The 14,303-nt window shown below is 49.4% G+C and overlaps 1 protein-coding gene across 1 annotated transcript in view; it reads right to left on the bottom strand.

Moving 5' to 3' along the window:
• The window catches only part of LOC140426718 (uncharacterized), a 137,817-nt gene extending 124,432 nt beyond the window's left edge, over window positions 1-13,385 (bottom strand). The window contains exon 1 of the mRNA XM_072511816.1: window positions 13,254-13,385. The gene's annotated coding sequence lies outside the window, so the exon portion shown is untranslated. The remainder of the gene's footprint in view (window positions 1-13,253) is intronic.
• Between the last annotated feature and the right edge of the window lie 918 nt (window positions 13,386-14,303).

Genomic DNA, 14,303 nt, shown 5'->3' with positions numbered 1-14,303 from the left:
GCAAACAATAATGGGGACAGAGGGCATCCCTGCCTTGTCCCTCTATGGAGCCGAAAATATGCAGATCCCCGTCCATTCGTGACCACGCTCGCCACTGGGGCCCTATACAACAGCTGCACCCATCTAACATACCCCTCTCCAAAACCAAATCTCCTCAACACCTCCCACAAATAATCCCACTCCACTCTATCAAATACTTTCTCGGCATCCATCGCCACTACTATCTCCGTTTCTCCCTCTGGTGGGGCCATCATCATTACCCCTAACAACCTCCGTATATTCGTGTTCAGCTGTCTCCCCTTCACAAACCCAGTTTGGTCCTCGTGGACCACCCCCGGGACACATTCCTCTATTCTCATTGCCATTACCTTGGCCAGGACCTTGGCATCTACATTTAGGAGGGAAATAGGTCTATAGGACCCGCATTGTAGCGGGTCCTTTTCCTTCTTTAAGAGAAGCGATATCGTTGCTTCAGACATAGTCGGGGGCAGTTGTCCCCTTTCCTTTGCCTCATTAAAGGTCCTCGTCAGTACCGGGGCGAGCAAGTCCACATATTTTCTATAGAATTCGACTGGGAATCCATCCGGTCCCGGGGCCTTTCCCGCCTGCATGCTCCTAATTCCTTTCACCACTTCTTCTACCTCGATCTGTGCTCCCAGTCCCACCCTTTCCTGCTCTTCCACCTTGGGAAATTCCAGCCGATCCAAGAAGCCCATCATTCTCTCCCTCCCATCCGGGGGTTGAGCTTCATATAATTTTTTATAAAATGTCTTGAACACTCCATTCACTCTCTCCGCTCCCCGCTCCATCTCTCCTTCCTCATCCCTCACTCCCCCTATTTCCCTCGCTGCTCCCCTTTTCCTCAATTGGTGTGCCAGCAACCTGCTCGCCTTCTCACCATATTCGTACTGCACACCCTGTGCCTTCCTCCATTGTGCCTCTGCAGTGCCTGTAGTCAGCAAGTCAAATTCTACATGTAGCCTTTGCCTTTCCCTGTACAGTCCCTCCTCCGGTGCTTCCGCATATTGTCTGTCCACCCTCAAAAGTTCTTGCAGCAACCGCTCCCGTTCCTTACTCTCCTGCTTCCCTTTATGTGCCCTTATTGATATCAGCTCCCCTCTAACCACCGCCTTCAACGCCTCCCAGACCACTCCCACCTGGACCTCCCCATTATCATTGAGTTCCAAGTACTTTTCAATGCACCCCCTCACCCTTAGACACACCCCCTCATCTGCCATTAGTCCATGTCCATTCTCCAGGGTGGGCGCCCTCCTGTTTCCTCCCCTATCTCCAAGTCCACCCAGTGTGGAGCGTGATCCGAAATGGCTATAGCCGTATACTCCGTTCCCCTCACCTTCGGGATCAATGCCCTACCCAGCACAAAAAAGTCTATTCGCGAGTAGACTTTATGGACATAGGAGAAAAATGAGAACTCCTTACTCCTATGTCTGCTAAATCTCCACGGGTCTACACCTCCCATCTGCTCCATAAAATCTTTAAGTACCTTGGCTGCTGCCGGCCTCCTTCCAGTCCTGGACTTCGACCTATCCAGCCCTGGTTCCAACACCATATTAAAATCTCCCCCCATTATCAGCTTTCCCATCTCTAGGTCCGGAATGCGTCCTAGCATCCGCCTCATAAAATTGGCATCATCCCAGTTCGGGGCATATACGTTTACCAAAACCACCGTCTCATAGAACATAGAACAATACAGCGCAGTACAGGCCCTTCGGCCCACGATGTTGCACCGAAACAAAAGCCATCTAACCTACACTATGCCATTATCATCCATATGTTTATCCAATAAACTTTTAAATGCCCTCAATGTTGGCGAGTTCACTACTGTAGCAGGTAGGGCATTCCACGGCCTCACTACTCTTTGCGTAAAGAACCTACCTCTGACCTCTGTCCTATATCTATTACCCCTCAGTTTAAAGTTATGTCCCCTCGTGCCAGCCATATCCATCCGCGGGAGAAGGCTCTCACTGTCCACCCTATCCAACCGCCTGATCATTTTGTATGCCTCTATTAAGTCTCCCCTTAACCTTCTCTCCAACGAAAACAACCTCAAGTCCATCAGCCTTTCCTCATAAGATTTTCCCTCCATACCAGGCAACATCCTGGTAAATCTCCTCTGCACCCGCTCCAAAGCCTCCACGTCCTTCCTATAATGCGGTGACCAGAACTGTACGCAATACTCCAAATGCGGCCGTACCAGAGTTCTGTACAGCTGCAACATGACCTCCCGACACCGGAACTCAATCCCTCTACCAATAAAGGCCAACACTCCATAGGCCTTCTTCACAACCCTATCAACCTGGGTGGCAACTTTCAGGGATCTATGTACATGGACACCTAGATCCCTCTGCTCATCCACACTTTCAAGAACTTTACCATTAGCCAAATACTCCGCATTCCTGTTATTCCTTCCAAAGTGAATCACCTCACACTTCTCTACATTAAACTCCATTTGCCACCTCTCAGCCCAGCTCTGCAGCTTATCTATATCCCTCTGTAACCTGCTACATCCTTCCACACTATCGACAACACCACCGACTTTAGTGTCGTCTGCAAATTTACTCACCCACCCTTCTGCGCCTTCCTCTAGGTCATTGATAAAAATGACAAACAGCAACGGCCCCAGAACAGATCCTTGTGGTACTCCACTTGTGACTGTACTCCATTCTGAACATTTCCCATCAACCACCATCCTCTGTCTTCTTTCAGCTAGCCAATTTCTGATCCACATCTCTAAATCACCCTCAATCCCCAGCCTCCGTATTTTTTGCAATAGCCTACCGTGGGGAACCTTATCAAACGCTTTGCTGAAATCCATATACACCACATCAACTGCTCTACCCTCGTCTACCTGTTCAGTCACCTTCTCAAAGAACTCAATAAGGTTTGTGAGGCATGACCTACCCTTCACAAAGCCATGCTGACTATCCCTGATCATATTATTCCTATCTAGATGATTATAAATCTTGTCTCTTATAATCCCCTCCAAGACTTTACCCACTAGACGTGAGGCTCACCGGTCTATAGTTGCCGGGGTTGTCTCTGCTCCCCTTTTTGAACAAAGGGACCACATTTGCTGTCCTCCAGTCCTCTGGCACTATTCCTGTAGCCAATGATGACATAAAAATCAAAGCCAAAGGTCCAGCAATCTCTTCCCTGGCCTCCCAGAGAATCCTAGGATAAATCCCATCAGGTCCCGGGGACTTATCTATTTTCAGCCTGTCCAGAATTGCCAACACCTCTTCCCTACGTACCTCAATGCCATCTATTCTATTAGCCTGGGGCTCAGCATTCTCCTCCACAACATTATCTTTTTCCTGAGTGAATACTGACGAAAAATATTCATTTAGTATCTCGCCTATCTCTTCAGACTCCATACACAATTTCCCATCCCTGTCCTTGACTGGTCCTACTCTTTCCCTCGTCATTCGCTTATTCCTGACATACCTATAGAAAGCTTTTGGGTTTTCCTTGATCCTTCCTGCCAAATACTTCTCATGTCCCCTCCTTGCTCGTCTTAGCTCTCTCTTTAGATCCTTCCTCGCTACCTTGTAACTATCCATCGACCCAACCGAAACTTCACACTTCATCTTCACATAGGCCTCCTTCTTCCTCTTAACAAGAGATTCCACTTCCTTGGTAAACCACGGTTCCCTCGCTCGACGCCTTCCTCCCTGTCTGACCGGTACATACTTATCAAGAACACGCAGTAGCTGATCCTTGAACAAGCCCCACTTATCCAGTGTGCCCAACACTTGCAGCCTACTTCTCCACCTTATCCCCCCCAAGTCACGTCTAATGGCATCATAATTGCCCTTCCCCCAGCTATGACTCTTGCCCTGCGGTGTATACTTATGCCTTTCCATCATTAACGTAAACGTCACCGAATTGTGGTCACTGTCCCCAAAGTGCTCTCCTACCTCCAAATCCAACACCTGGCCTGGTTCATTACCCAAAACCAAATCCAACGTGGCCTCGCCTCTTGTTGGCCTGTCAACATATTGTTTCAGGAAACTCTCCTGCACACACTGTACAAAAAACGACCCATCTATTGTACTCGAACTACATCTTTTCCAGTCAATATTTGGAAAGTTAAAGTCTCCCATAATAACTACCCTGTTACTTTCGCTCATATCCAGAATCATCTTCGCCATCCTTTCCTCTACATCCCTAGAACTATTAGGAGGCCTATAAAAAACTCCCAACAGGGTGACCTCTCCTTTCCTGTTTCTAACTTCAGCCCATACTACCTCGGAAGAAGAGTCCCCATCTAGCATCCTCTCCGCCACCGTAATACTGCTCTTGACTAGCAGCGCCACACCTCCCCCTCTTTTGCCTCCTTCTCTGAGCTTACTAAAACACCTAAACCCCGGAACCTGCAACATCCATTCCTGTCCCTGCTCTATCCATGTCTCCGAAATGGCCACAACATCGAAGTCCCAGGTACCAACCCATGCTGCCAGTTCCCCTACCTTGTTTCGTATACTCCTGGCATTGAAGTAGACACACTTCAAACCACCTACCTGAACACTGTAGTTTGCCACTCACCATCACGTATCTGCCCCCGTTATCCGCCACTATAGTCTTTGCCTGGAACATTACCCGCTTCCCCACTAATATAGCCACCCCCCTGTTTTTCGCATCTAGCCCCGAATGGAACACCTGCCCCACCCATCCTTTGCGTAGCCTAACCTGGTCTATCAGTTTCAGGTGCGTTTCCTGTAACATAACCACATCTGCCTTAAGTTTCTTAAGGTGTGCGAGTACCCGTGCCCTCTTTATCGGCCCGTTCAGCCCTCTCACGTTCCACGTGATCAGCCGGGTTGGGGGCTTCCTACCCCCCCCCCCCCCCCCCCCTTGTCGATAAGCCATCACCTTTTTCCAGCTCCTCACCCAGTTCCCACGCAGCTGTATCTCCCCCAGGCGGTGCCCCCCCCGCCCATCCTCTCCCATACCAGCTCCCCCCTCTCCCCAGCAGCAGCAACCCAGTAATTCCCCCCTCCCACCCCCCCCGCTAGATCCCCCGCTAGCGTAATTACTCCCCCCATGTTGCTCCCAGAAGTCAGCAAACTCTGACTGACCTCGGCTTCCCCCCCGTGACCTCGGCTCGCACCGTGCGACGCCCCCTCCTTCCTGCTTCTCTATTCCCGCCATGATTATCATAGCGCGGGAACCAAGCCCGCGCTTCTCCCTTGGCCCCGCCCCCAATGGCCAACGCCCCATCTCCTCCACCTCCCCTCCTCCCCCCATCACCACCTGTGGGAGAGAGAAAAGTTACCACATCGCAGGATTAGTACATAAAACCCCTCTTTGCCCCCCACATTCGCCCCACCACTTTGTTCGAACGTTCTTTTTAATAACCCGCTCATTCCAGTTTTTCTTCCACAATAAAAGTCCAGGCTTCATCCGCCGTCTCAAAGTAGTGGTGCCTCCCTCGATATGTGACCCACAGTCTTGCCGGTTGCAGCATTCCAAATTTTATCTTCTTTTTATGAAGCACCGCCTTGGCCCGATTAAAGCTCGCCCTCCTTCTCGCCACCTCTGCACTCCAGTCTTGATAAACGCGGATCACCGCGTTCTCCCATTTACTGCTCCGAGTTTTCTTCGCCCATCTAAGGACCATTTCTCTATCCTTAAAACGGAGGAATCTCACCACTATGGCTCTGGGAATTTCTCCTGCTCTCGGTCCTCGCGCCATCATTCGGTATGCTCCCTCCACCTCCAACGGACCCGCCGGGGCCTCCGCTCCCATTAACGAGTGCAGCATCGTGCTCACATGCCCCGACGTTCGCTCCCTCCACACCTTCAGGAAGACCAAGAATCCTCAGGTTGTTCCTCCTTGCGTTGTTTTCCAGTGCCTCCAACCTTTCCACACATCGTTTCTGATGTGCCTCCTGCATCTCCGTCTTCACCACCAGGCCCTGTATATCGTCCTCATTCTCGGCTGCCTTTGCCTTCACGACCCGAAGCTCCCGCTCCTGGGTCTTTTGTTCCTCCTTTTGCCCTTCGATCGCCTGTAGTATCGGGGCCAACAGCTCTTTCTTCATTTCCTTTTTGATCTCTTCCACACAGCATTTCAAGAACTCTTGTTGTTCAGGGCCCCATGTTAAACTGCCACCTTCCGACGCCATCTTGGTTTTTGCTTGCCTTCCTTGCCGCTGTTCTAAAGGATCCACTGCAATCTGGCCACTCTCTCCTCCTTTTTCCATCCGTATCCAGGGGGGATTCCCTTCTGGTTTACCGCACAGTATTTTTAGCCGTCAAAATTGCCGTTGGGGCTCCTATCAAGAGCCCAAAAGTCCGTTTCGCAGGGAGCTGCCGAAACGTGCGACTCAGCTGGTCATCGCCGCACCCGGAAGTCAATTTTTACCATTTCCAATGATTCAAACTGTATCTCAGGCAACTTTAAATGCTTAGCCACCGCCATAATTACCTCATCCTTTCGCATTTTGTCAGATAATGTTAACTGCAATGTTTTTGCCAAATTTAAAAGTCTGCTTTTAGTCTCTGTCCGTAAGGTACTGCGTGTGACCGTCTCCACCCCCAAAAACATCCGAGCCTCTGAAAGAGTCATTGACCACAACACACTCCCCACATAAACTAGAACACCACACCTGATGAGCAACCACAATATGCTCACCCCTCACTGTCTTTAAGTTCGCTAAGCCAATCCAATAGATAGACTTTTATCCCCTTCGACTCCCAATTTGTTCTAGGTCAGGGTTTAGAGAACCCTAAAGTGTATCATGGAGTTCACCTGACCCACAACTTTTAATAGATTGTTGTATTGGGAGCACACGGCCCACTCTACAGGTGTGGTACAGCAGAAATGGAAAAGTATTTTTTAAAAGCAAAACAATGTTTATTCTATGAACTCAAGTTAACCTTTTTAAAACGTACAGTGAACATCTTAGCAACCATCAATTCAAAGACAACCCCTAAAGAATACAACACTAAGTAATGATTAAGCTGTCCTTTTAACATCTATAACTTCAAAAACCTTCAAAACAGGCTTAACTTCACTACTGAGAACAGTTACCACGTTGAAATCAGCAAATGAACATGCATAAGCTTGCAGAGATTCACACACATCCTGCTGTGATTGCAGCTTCTCCAAAACTAAAATGAAACCAAACACATCCTGCAGCAAAAGCCTAAAACTAAAGTAAAAAGCTGACACAGCCCAGCTCCACCCACTCTCTGACATCACTGCAGTAGTAAACACCATTTCTTAAAGGTACTCTCACTAGATATTTATATACACACCTGATATACCTTCAACTGACCAAGAGGCCGAGAGAGCGAGTGAACATAAGGCTTTATTAGTCATGAACTTGCCTAGCCAGAGTCGGTTGCGCAGATGAGTGCCACCCGCAGGTGGCCAGGTTATATATGGCCCTGGTGAGGGCGGGGCCAGAGGCGGCGCCCACCAGGGTTACAGCACAGTACCTGGAAGCAGCTCGTATCACCACTTCCAGGTCAAAGGTTACATTAGGTGGATACAATGGTTACAGTGTCATGCATTATGGTGAATACATTCACCGCAACACCCATTTATAAACACCCATTTCTTAAAGGTACTCTCACATGACATATTTATAAAACCCATTGAAAGCTCACGTTTTATTGTGCTACACTTTATAATCACGGCTTTGTCAGACAATTCCACACAACTTGCTCGTTCATATTAAGCAATCAGTTCTTTAAACCTGGCTTTGTGCAACATCCAGACAGCAACATCTAAAAGAATTGAACCTGACAAACACCACAAACATCAATCTTGCCAGTGCAAGTGAGAATATCTGAACCAACAGTGACATATTCCTGGCTTCACTTGTGAGTTTAAAAATAGCAAAAGCTTCCAGGAAAGTAGCTTTAACAATTCACCTGTAATAATGAGCTAATTCTAGGTGTTACGGGCATGGGACTGGGGCTAGGTGGAGCTTTAGAGGCTCGGTGCTGACTCGATGGGCTGAATGGCCTCCTTGTGCACTGTAGGGTTTCTATGGATTCTTTTTTTAAAAATATATTTTATTCAAGATTTTTTGGCCAAACATAACAGTACGTAGTGTTTCTTTTAAACAACAATAAAGCAATATAAATAACAGTGGCCAGTTTTAAACAAATAAATAAATAATATCTGAACAGAAACAAAAAACAAACTAAATGGCAACTGCCTTGTCAAAAATAAATACTCTCCAAAGATAAAATCCAACAGTCCAATATACATTACCTAAAACAAGTGCCTATACATATACAATAACATCCCTGAGAGTCCGTCCGATTCCACCCCCCCCCCCCCCCCCCCCCGGGGTTGCTGCTGTTGTCTTCTTCTTTTCCATTCCCTCTATCTTTCTGTGAGGTAGTCGACGAACGGTTGCCACCGCCTGGTGAACCCTTGAGCCGAACCCCTTAGTACGAACTTAATCCGTTCTAACTTTATAAACCCTGCCATGTCGTTTAACCAGGTCTCCACACCCGGGGGTTTGGCTTCCTTCCACATTAACAATATCCTGCGCCGGGCTACTAGGGACGCAAAGGCCAAAACATCAGCCTCTCTCGCCTCCTGCACTCCCGGCTCCTCTGCAACCCCAAATATAGCCAACCCCCAGCTTGGTTCGACCTGGACCCCCACCACCTTCGAAAGCACCTTTGCCACCCCCACCCAAAACCCCTGTAGTGCCGGGCATGACCAGAACATGTGAGTGTGATTCGCTGGGCTTCTCGAGCATCTCGCACACCTATCCTCTATCCCAAAAAATTTACTGAGCCGTGCTCCAGTCATATGCGCCCTGTGTAACACCTTAAATTGTATCAGGCTTAGCCTGGCACACGAGGACGATGAGTTTACCCTACATAGGGCATCAGCCCACAGCCCCTCCTCAATCTCCTCCCCCAGCTCTTCTTCCCATTTCTCTTTCAGCTCATCTACCATGATCTCCCCCTCGTCCCTCATTTCCCTATATATGTCTGACACCTTACCGTCCCCCACCCATGTCTTTGAGATCACTCTGTCCTGCACCTCTTGTGTTGGGAGCTGCGGGAATTCCCTCACCTGTTGCCTCGCAAAAGCCCTCAGTTGCATATACCTGAATGCATTCCCTTGGGGCAACCCATATTTCTCGGTCAGCGCTCCCAGACTCGCGAACTTCCCATCCACAAACAGATCTTTCAGTTGCGTTATTCCTGCTCTTTGCCACATTCCATATCCCCCATTCATTCCCCCCGGGGCAAACCTATGGTTGTTTCTTATCAGGGACCCCCCCAAGGCTCCAGTCTTTCCCCAATGCCGTCTCCACTGTCCCCAAATCTTCAGTGTAGCCACCACCACCGGGCTTGTGGTGTAGTTCCTCGGTGAGAACGGCAATGGGGCTGTCACCATAGCCTGTAGGATAGTCCCCCTACAGGACGCCCTCTCCAATCTCTTCCACGCCGCTCCCTCCTCTTCTCCCATCCACTTACTCACCATTGAAATATTGGCGGCCCAGTAGTACTCACTTAGGCTCGGTAGTGCCAGCACCCCCCTGTCCCTACTGCGCTGCAAAAATCCCCTCCTCACTTTCGGGGTCTTCCCGGCCCACACAAAACTCATAATACTCTTCTCGATTCTTTTGATAAAAGCCTTCGTGACCACCACCGGGAGGCACTGAAACACAAAAAGGAATCTCGGGAGGACCACCATTTTAACCGCCTGCACCCTACCTGCCAGTGACATGGACACCATATCCCATCTCATAAAGTCCTCCTCCATCTGTTCCACCAACCGCGTTAAATTAAGCCGATGTAATGTACCCCAATTCTTGGCTATCTGGATCCCCAAGTACCGAAAGTCCCTTGATACCTTCCTCAACGGTAAATCCTCTATTTCTCTGCTCTGCTCCCCTGGATGCACCACAAACAACTCACTTTTCCCCATGTTCAATTTATACCCTGAAAAATCCCCAAACTCCCCTAGTATCCGCATTATCTCTGGCATCCCCTCCGCCGGGTCCGCCACATATAGCAACAAATCATCCGCATACAGAGATACCCGGTGTTCTTCTCCTCCCCTGAGTACTCCCCTCCACTTCCTGGAACCCCTCAATGCTATGGCCAGGGGTTCAATCGCCAGTGCAAACAGTAACGGGGACAGAGGACATCCCTGCCTCGTCCCTCTAAGGAGCCGAAAATAATCAGACCCCCGTCCATTCGTGACCACGCTCGCCACCTATACAGCAACTGTACCCATCTGATATACCCATCTCCAAAGCCAAATCTCCTCAGTCCCTCCCACAAATAATCCCACTCCACTCTATCAAATGCTTTCTTGGCATCCATCGCCACCACTATCTCCGCTTCCCCCTCTGGTGGGGGCATCATCATTACCCCTAGCAGCCTCCGTATATTTGTATTCAGCTGTCTCCACTTCGGGGCATATACGTTCACTAAGACCACCGCCTCCCCTTGCAATTTGCCACTCACCATCACGTATCTGCCCCCACTATCCGCCACTATGGTCTTTGCCTCAAGCATTACCCGCTTCCCCACTAGTATAGCCACCCCCCTGTTTTTTGCGTCTAGCCCCGAATGAAACACCTGCCCTACCGATCCTTTGCGTAGTCTGACCTGGTCTATCAGTTTCAGATGCGTCTCCCGCAGCATAACCACATCTGCCTTAAGTTTCTTTAGGTGTGCGAGTACCCGTGCCCTCTTTATCGGCCCGTTCAGCCCTCTCACATTCCACGTGATCAGCCGGGTTGGGGGGCTCTTTATCCCCCCCCCCACCCCTTGTCGACTAGCCATCTCCTTTTTCAATCCAGCTCCTCACCCGGTTCCCACGTAGCCGTATCTCCCCCCAACGGCGCCCTCCCGCCCCGACCACCCCACCCCATACCAGCTCCCTCTTCTCCCCAGCAGCAGCAACCCAGTTAACCCCACCCCCCTCCCCCCGCTAGATCCCTCACTAGCGTAATTGCACCCCCCATGTTGCTCCCAGAAGTCAGCAAACTCTGGCCGACCTCGGCTTCCCCCCGTGACCTCGGCTCCCACTGTGCGAGGCCCCCTCCTTCCTGCTTCCCTGTTCCCGCCATGATTACCATAGCGCGGGAACAAAGCATGCGCTTCCCATTTGGCCCCGGCCCCAATAGCCGGCGCCCCCAGCTCCTCATCCTCCCTCCCCCACGGCATGGGGAAGAGAGAAAAGTTACAGGGTCGCAGGATTAACAACTTGGGAAATCATCTCTTCCCTCTTCACCCCACATATTCGCCCCACCACTTTGTCCCAAACGTTCTTTTTCTAGCCCGCTTATTCCAGTTTCTCCTCGACAATAAATGTCCACGCCTCTTCTGCCATTTCAAAGTAGTGGTGTTTCCCTTGATGTGTGACCCACAGTCTTGCCGGCTGCAGCATTCCAAATTTAACCTTCCTTTTGTGCAGCACCGCCTTGGCCCGATTAAAGCTTGCCCTCCTTCTCGCCACCTCCGCACTCCAATCTTGATATACGCGGATCACCGCGTTCTCCCACCTACTGCTCCGAGTTTTCTTTGCCCATCTGAGGACCATCTCTCTGTCCGTATATCGGAGAAATCTCACCACTGTGGCTCGAGGAATTTCTCCCGCCCTCGGTCTTTGCGCTATAACTCGATAGGCTCCCTCCACCTCCAACGGGCCCGTCGGGGCCTCCGATCCCATTAACGAGTGCAGCATCGTGCTCACATATGCCCCGACGTCCGCCCCTTCTGGAAGACCAAGAATCCTTCAATCCTTCCTCCTCGCATTATTCTCCAGCACCTCCAGCCTTTCCACACACCTTTTGTGTTGTGCCTCTTGCATCTCTGTCTTCACCACCAGGCCCTGTATGTCGTCCTCATTCTCAGCAGCCTTTGCCTTCACGACCCGAAGCTCCTGCTCCTGGGTCTTTTGCTCCTCCTTTAGCCCTTCAATCGCCTGTAATATTGGGGCCAACAGCTCCTTCTTCATCTCCTTTTTAAGTTCTTCCACGCAACGCCGCAGGAACTCTTGTTGGTCACGGCCCCATATTAAACTGCCTCCTTCCGACGCCATCTTGCTTTGTGCTTGCCTTCCTTGCCGCTGCTCTAGAGGATCCACCGCAATCCGGCCACTTTCCTCTCCTTTTTCCATCCGTGTCCAGGGGGGATTCCCTTCTGGTTTACCGCACAGTGTTTTTAGCCGTTAAAATTGCCGTTGGGGCTCCTATCAAGAGCCCAAAAGTCCTTTCCACCGGGAGCTGCCGAAACGTGCGACTTAGCTGGTCATCACCGAACCCGGAAGTGTTTCTATGGATTCTATCCACAACTGAGCATTATTAACCGAAAAATTGCACTTTGCATTGAGTGATAAATGTTTTCTAATTTTAAATTGTAACTCTGTACATTTCAAATTCCCAGAATGTGGTATATAATAGGAGAGCAAGTATTGCAGAATGCTTTAAATCTGAAATATAAATAGAAAATCTGAAATATAACAGAAAATGCTGGAAATCCGAAATATAAACAGAAAATGCTGGAAATACTCAGCAGGTCGGGCAGTATCTGTAGAGAGAAAAACAGTCAATTTTTCAGGTCCACGATCTGCACTCACTCTGACGATTCACTGATCTCTGTCTCTGCACAGATACCACTAGACATGCGGAACATTTCCAAACACCTCCCATTTCTCGTGGGGGAAAAATAACCTCTTTCATCGGCTCCCCAAAAAGCAATCAGATTTACTTTGAATCCTTCATTCACTTGTCCACACAACCATCCCACCCTATCCCCGTAACCTAACCTGCACATCCCTGGTCACTAAGGAGCAATTTAGCATAGCCAATCCACCTAACCTGCACATCTTTGGACTGTGGATGCTATCAGAGAGAAGAGCAGTACTTCTTCAGGGTAGGCATTCCTGGAAGAGAAGTGACTGAGTTAAACACTGGATAAAAGCAAATTACTGCGGATGCTGAAACTGTGGAAGGAAACCCACACAGACATGGGAATAATGTGCAAACCCAACACAGACAGTGACCCAAGGCCAGAATTGAACCTGGGTCCCTGGCACTGTGAGGTAGCAGTGCTAACCACTGTGCCACCCTGAACATTTGGAAAATTAAGATATGAAGGAAAACTGAACAACCTGCTGAGCAAAATGATTCAATACCAAGGCAATACGATGATTTTTTTTTGAAATAGTCATCAATAAAAATGACATTTAAAAACTGCCTAGTAGCGGAATTAACTAACAAAACGTTGTTGACCTTCTCACTTCAGAGCTGGAGAGACACACAGGGAAACAGACACTGAGCCAAACTAGGCCCGACACCGAGTCACAGGCAAGTTCTTCTTGGAGACAATGGGCAGTGTGGGTGGGCTCTCCGATTGACGTCCCGCAGCCAACCACTCCCTGTAGCCAGTCCAGCCAGTCCTATTGGAGGGGCGGGGCTTCACTGCCTGCGTGCTCCGCAGTTTTGCGCAGCCGCTCTCCAGACAGACGCTGAGCAGGTCGGAACGACATTTCCCATCTGTATGTGGCCGTAGCGCATGCGCAATGACGAGCGGCAGTATAGAATCAAGGGGCGATCAGGCAGCGGTGCCTGATAGGAGTTGTAGTTCTGCCGCGCGCAGCGACGGTTGGCGCCTCGTGTTCGGGAGTTGGAAGAGGAAAAAGTGCCACAACTTAGAGCAGTCCCACTGACTGAACCACACATTAAAGTGTTGCTGGGGGAGGGTAGTGTAGTCGGGGACGGCAAGGGCTGCAGGCAGGTTGCTTCTCTCGCCACATGTTTCCTCACCTGAACATTTCCAGTTTTCTGAATCTCAGATTTGCAGCATTGACACCATTTCTCCCCACTGGATTCCAAGAGCTGATATCTGCACTTTAGGGAAGTGGAGACTATGGGCTGATTTGATGGAGCTCTGAAAATAACAACAGTTTCTCTTCATGGCTTCATGTGGACAAGTTATTTCAATTAGATGAGGGAGGACCAAAAGTCATATGTACAAGTTGTGCATGGACAGAACTACGGATTCATCGATCATTAAAAGTAACAGTGAGGACATGTTATAAAAAAGATCAAACAATAGCACTGGGTCCATTTTTTGAAGGAATAGAATTGTAAAGCAGAAAAATTATGTTGAACTTGTCTAGAAGCGTGTTTAGACCCCACGTGGAGAGCTGTGCACAGTTTAGATAAACATATTGAAAAAAACAGAAAAGAACTGGAGAAGGTGCAAAAACACATTGATCAGGATGATATTGAGAATGGAGATATTGCAACCCTGCATGGGACTCATCCAGCTGGGGATGA

This window comes from Scyliorhinus torazame, chromosome 7, assembly GCF_047496885.1.
Source record: "Scyliorhinus torazame isolate Kashiwa2021f chromosome 7, sScyTor2.1, whole genome shotgun sequence".
Taxonomy (NCBI): Eukaryota; Metazoa; Chordata; class Chondrichthyes; order Carcharhiniformes; family Scyliorhinidae; genus Scyliorhinus; species Scyliorhinus torazame.
This window is presented reverse-complemented; position numbering and strand designations above follow the sequence as displayed.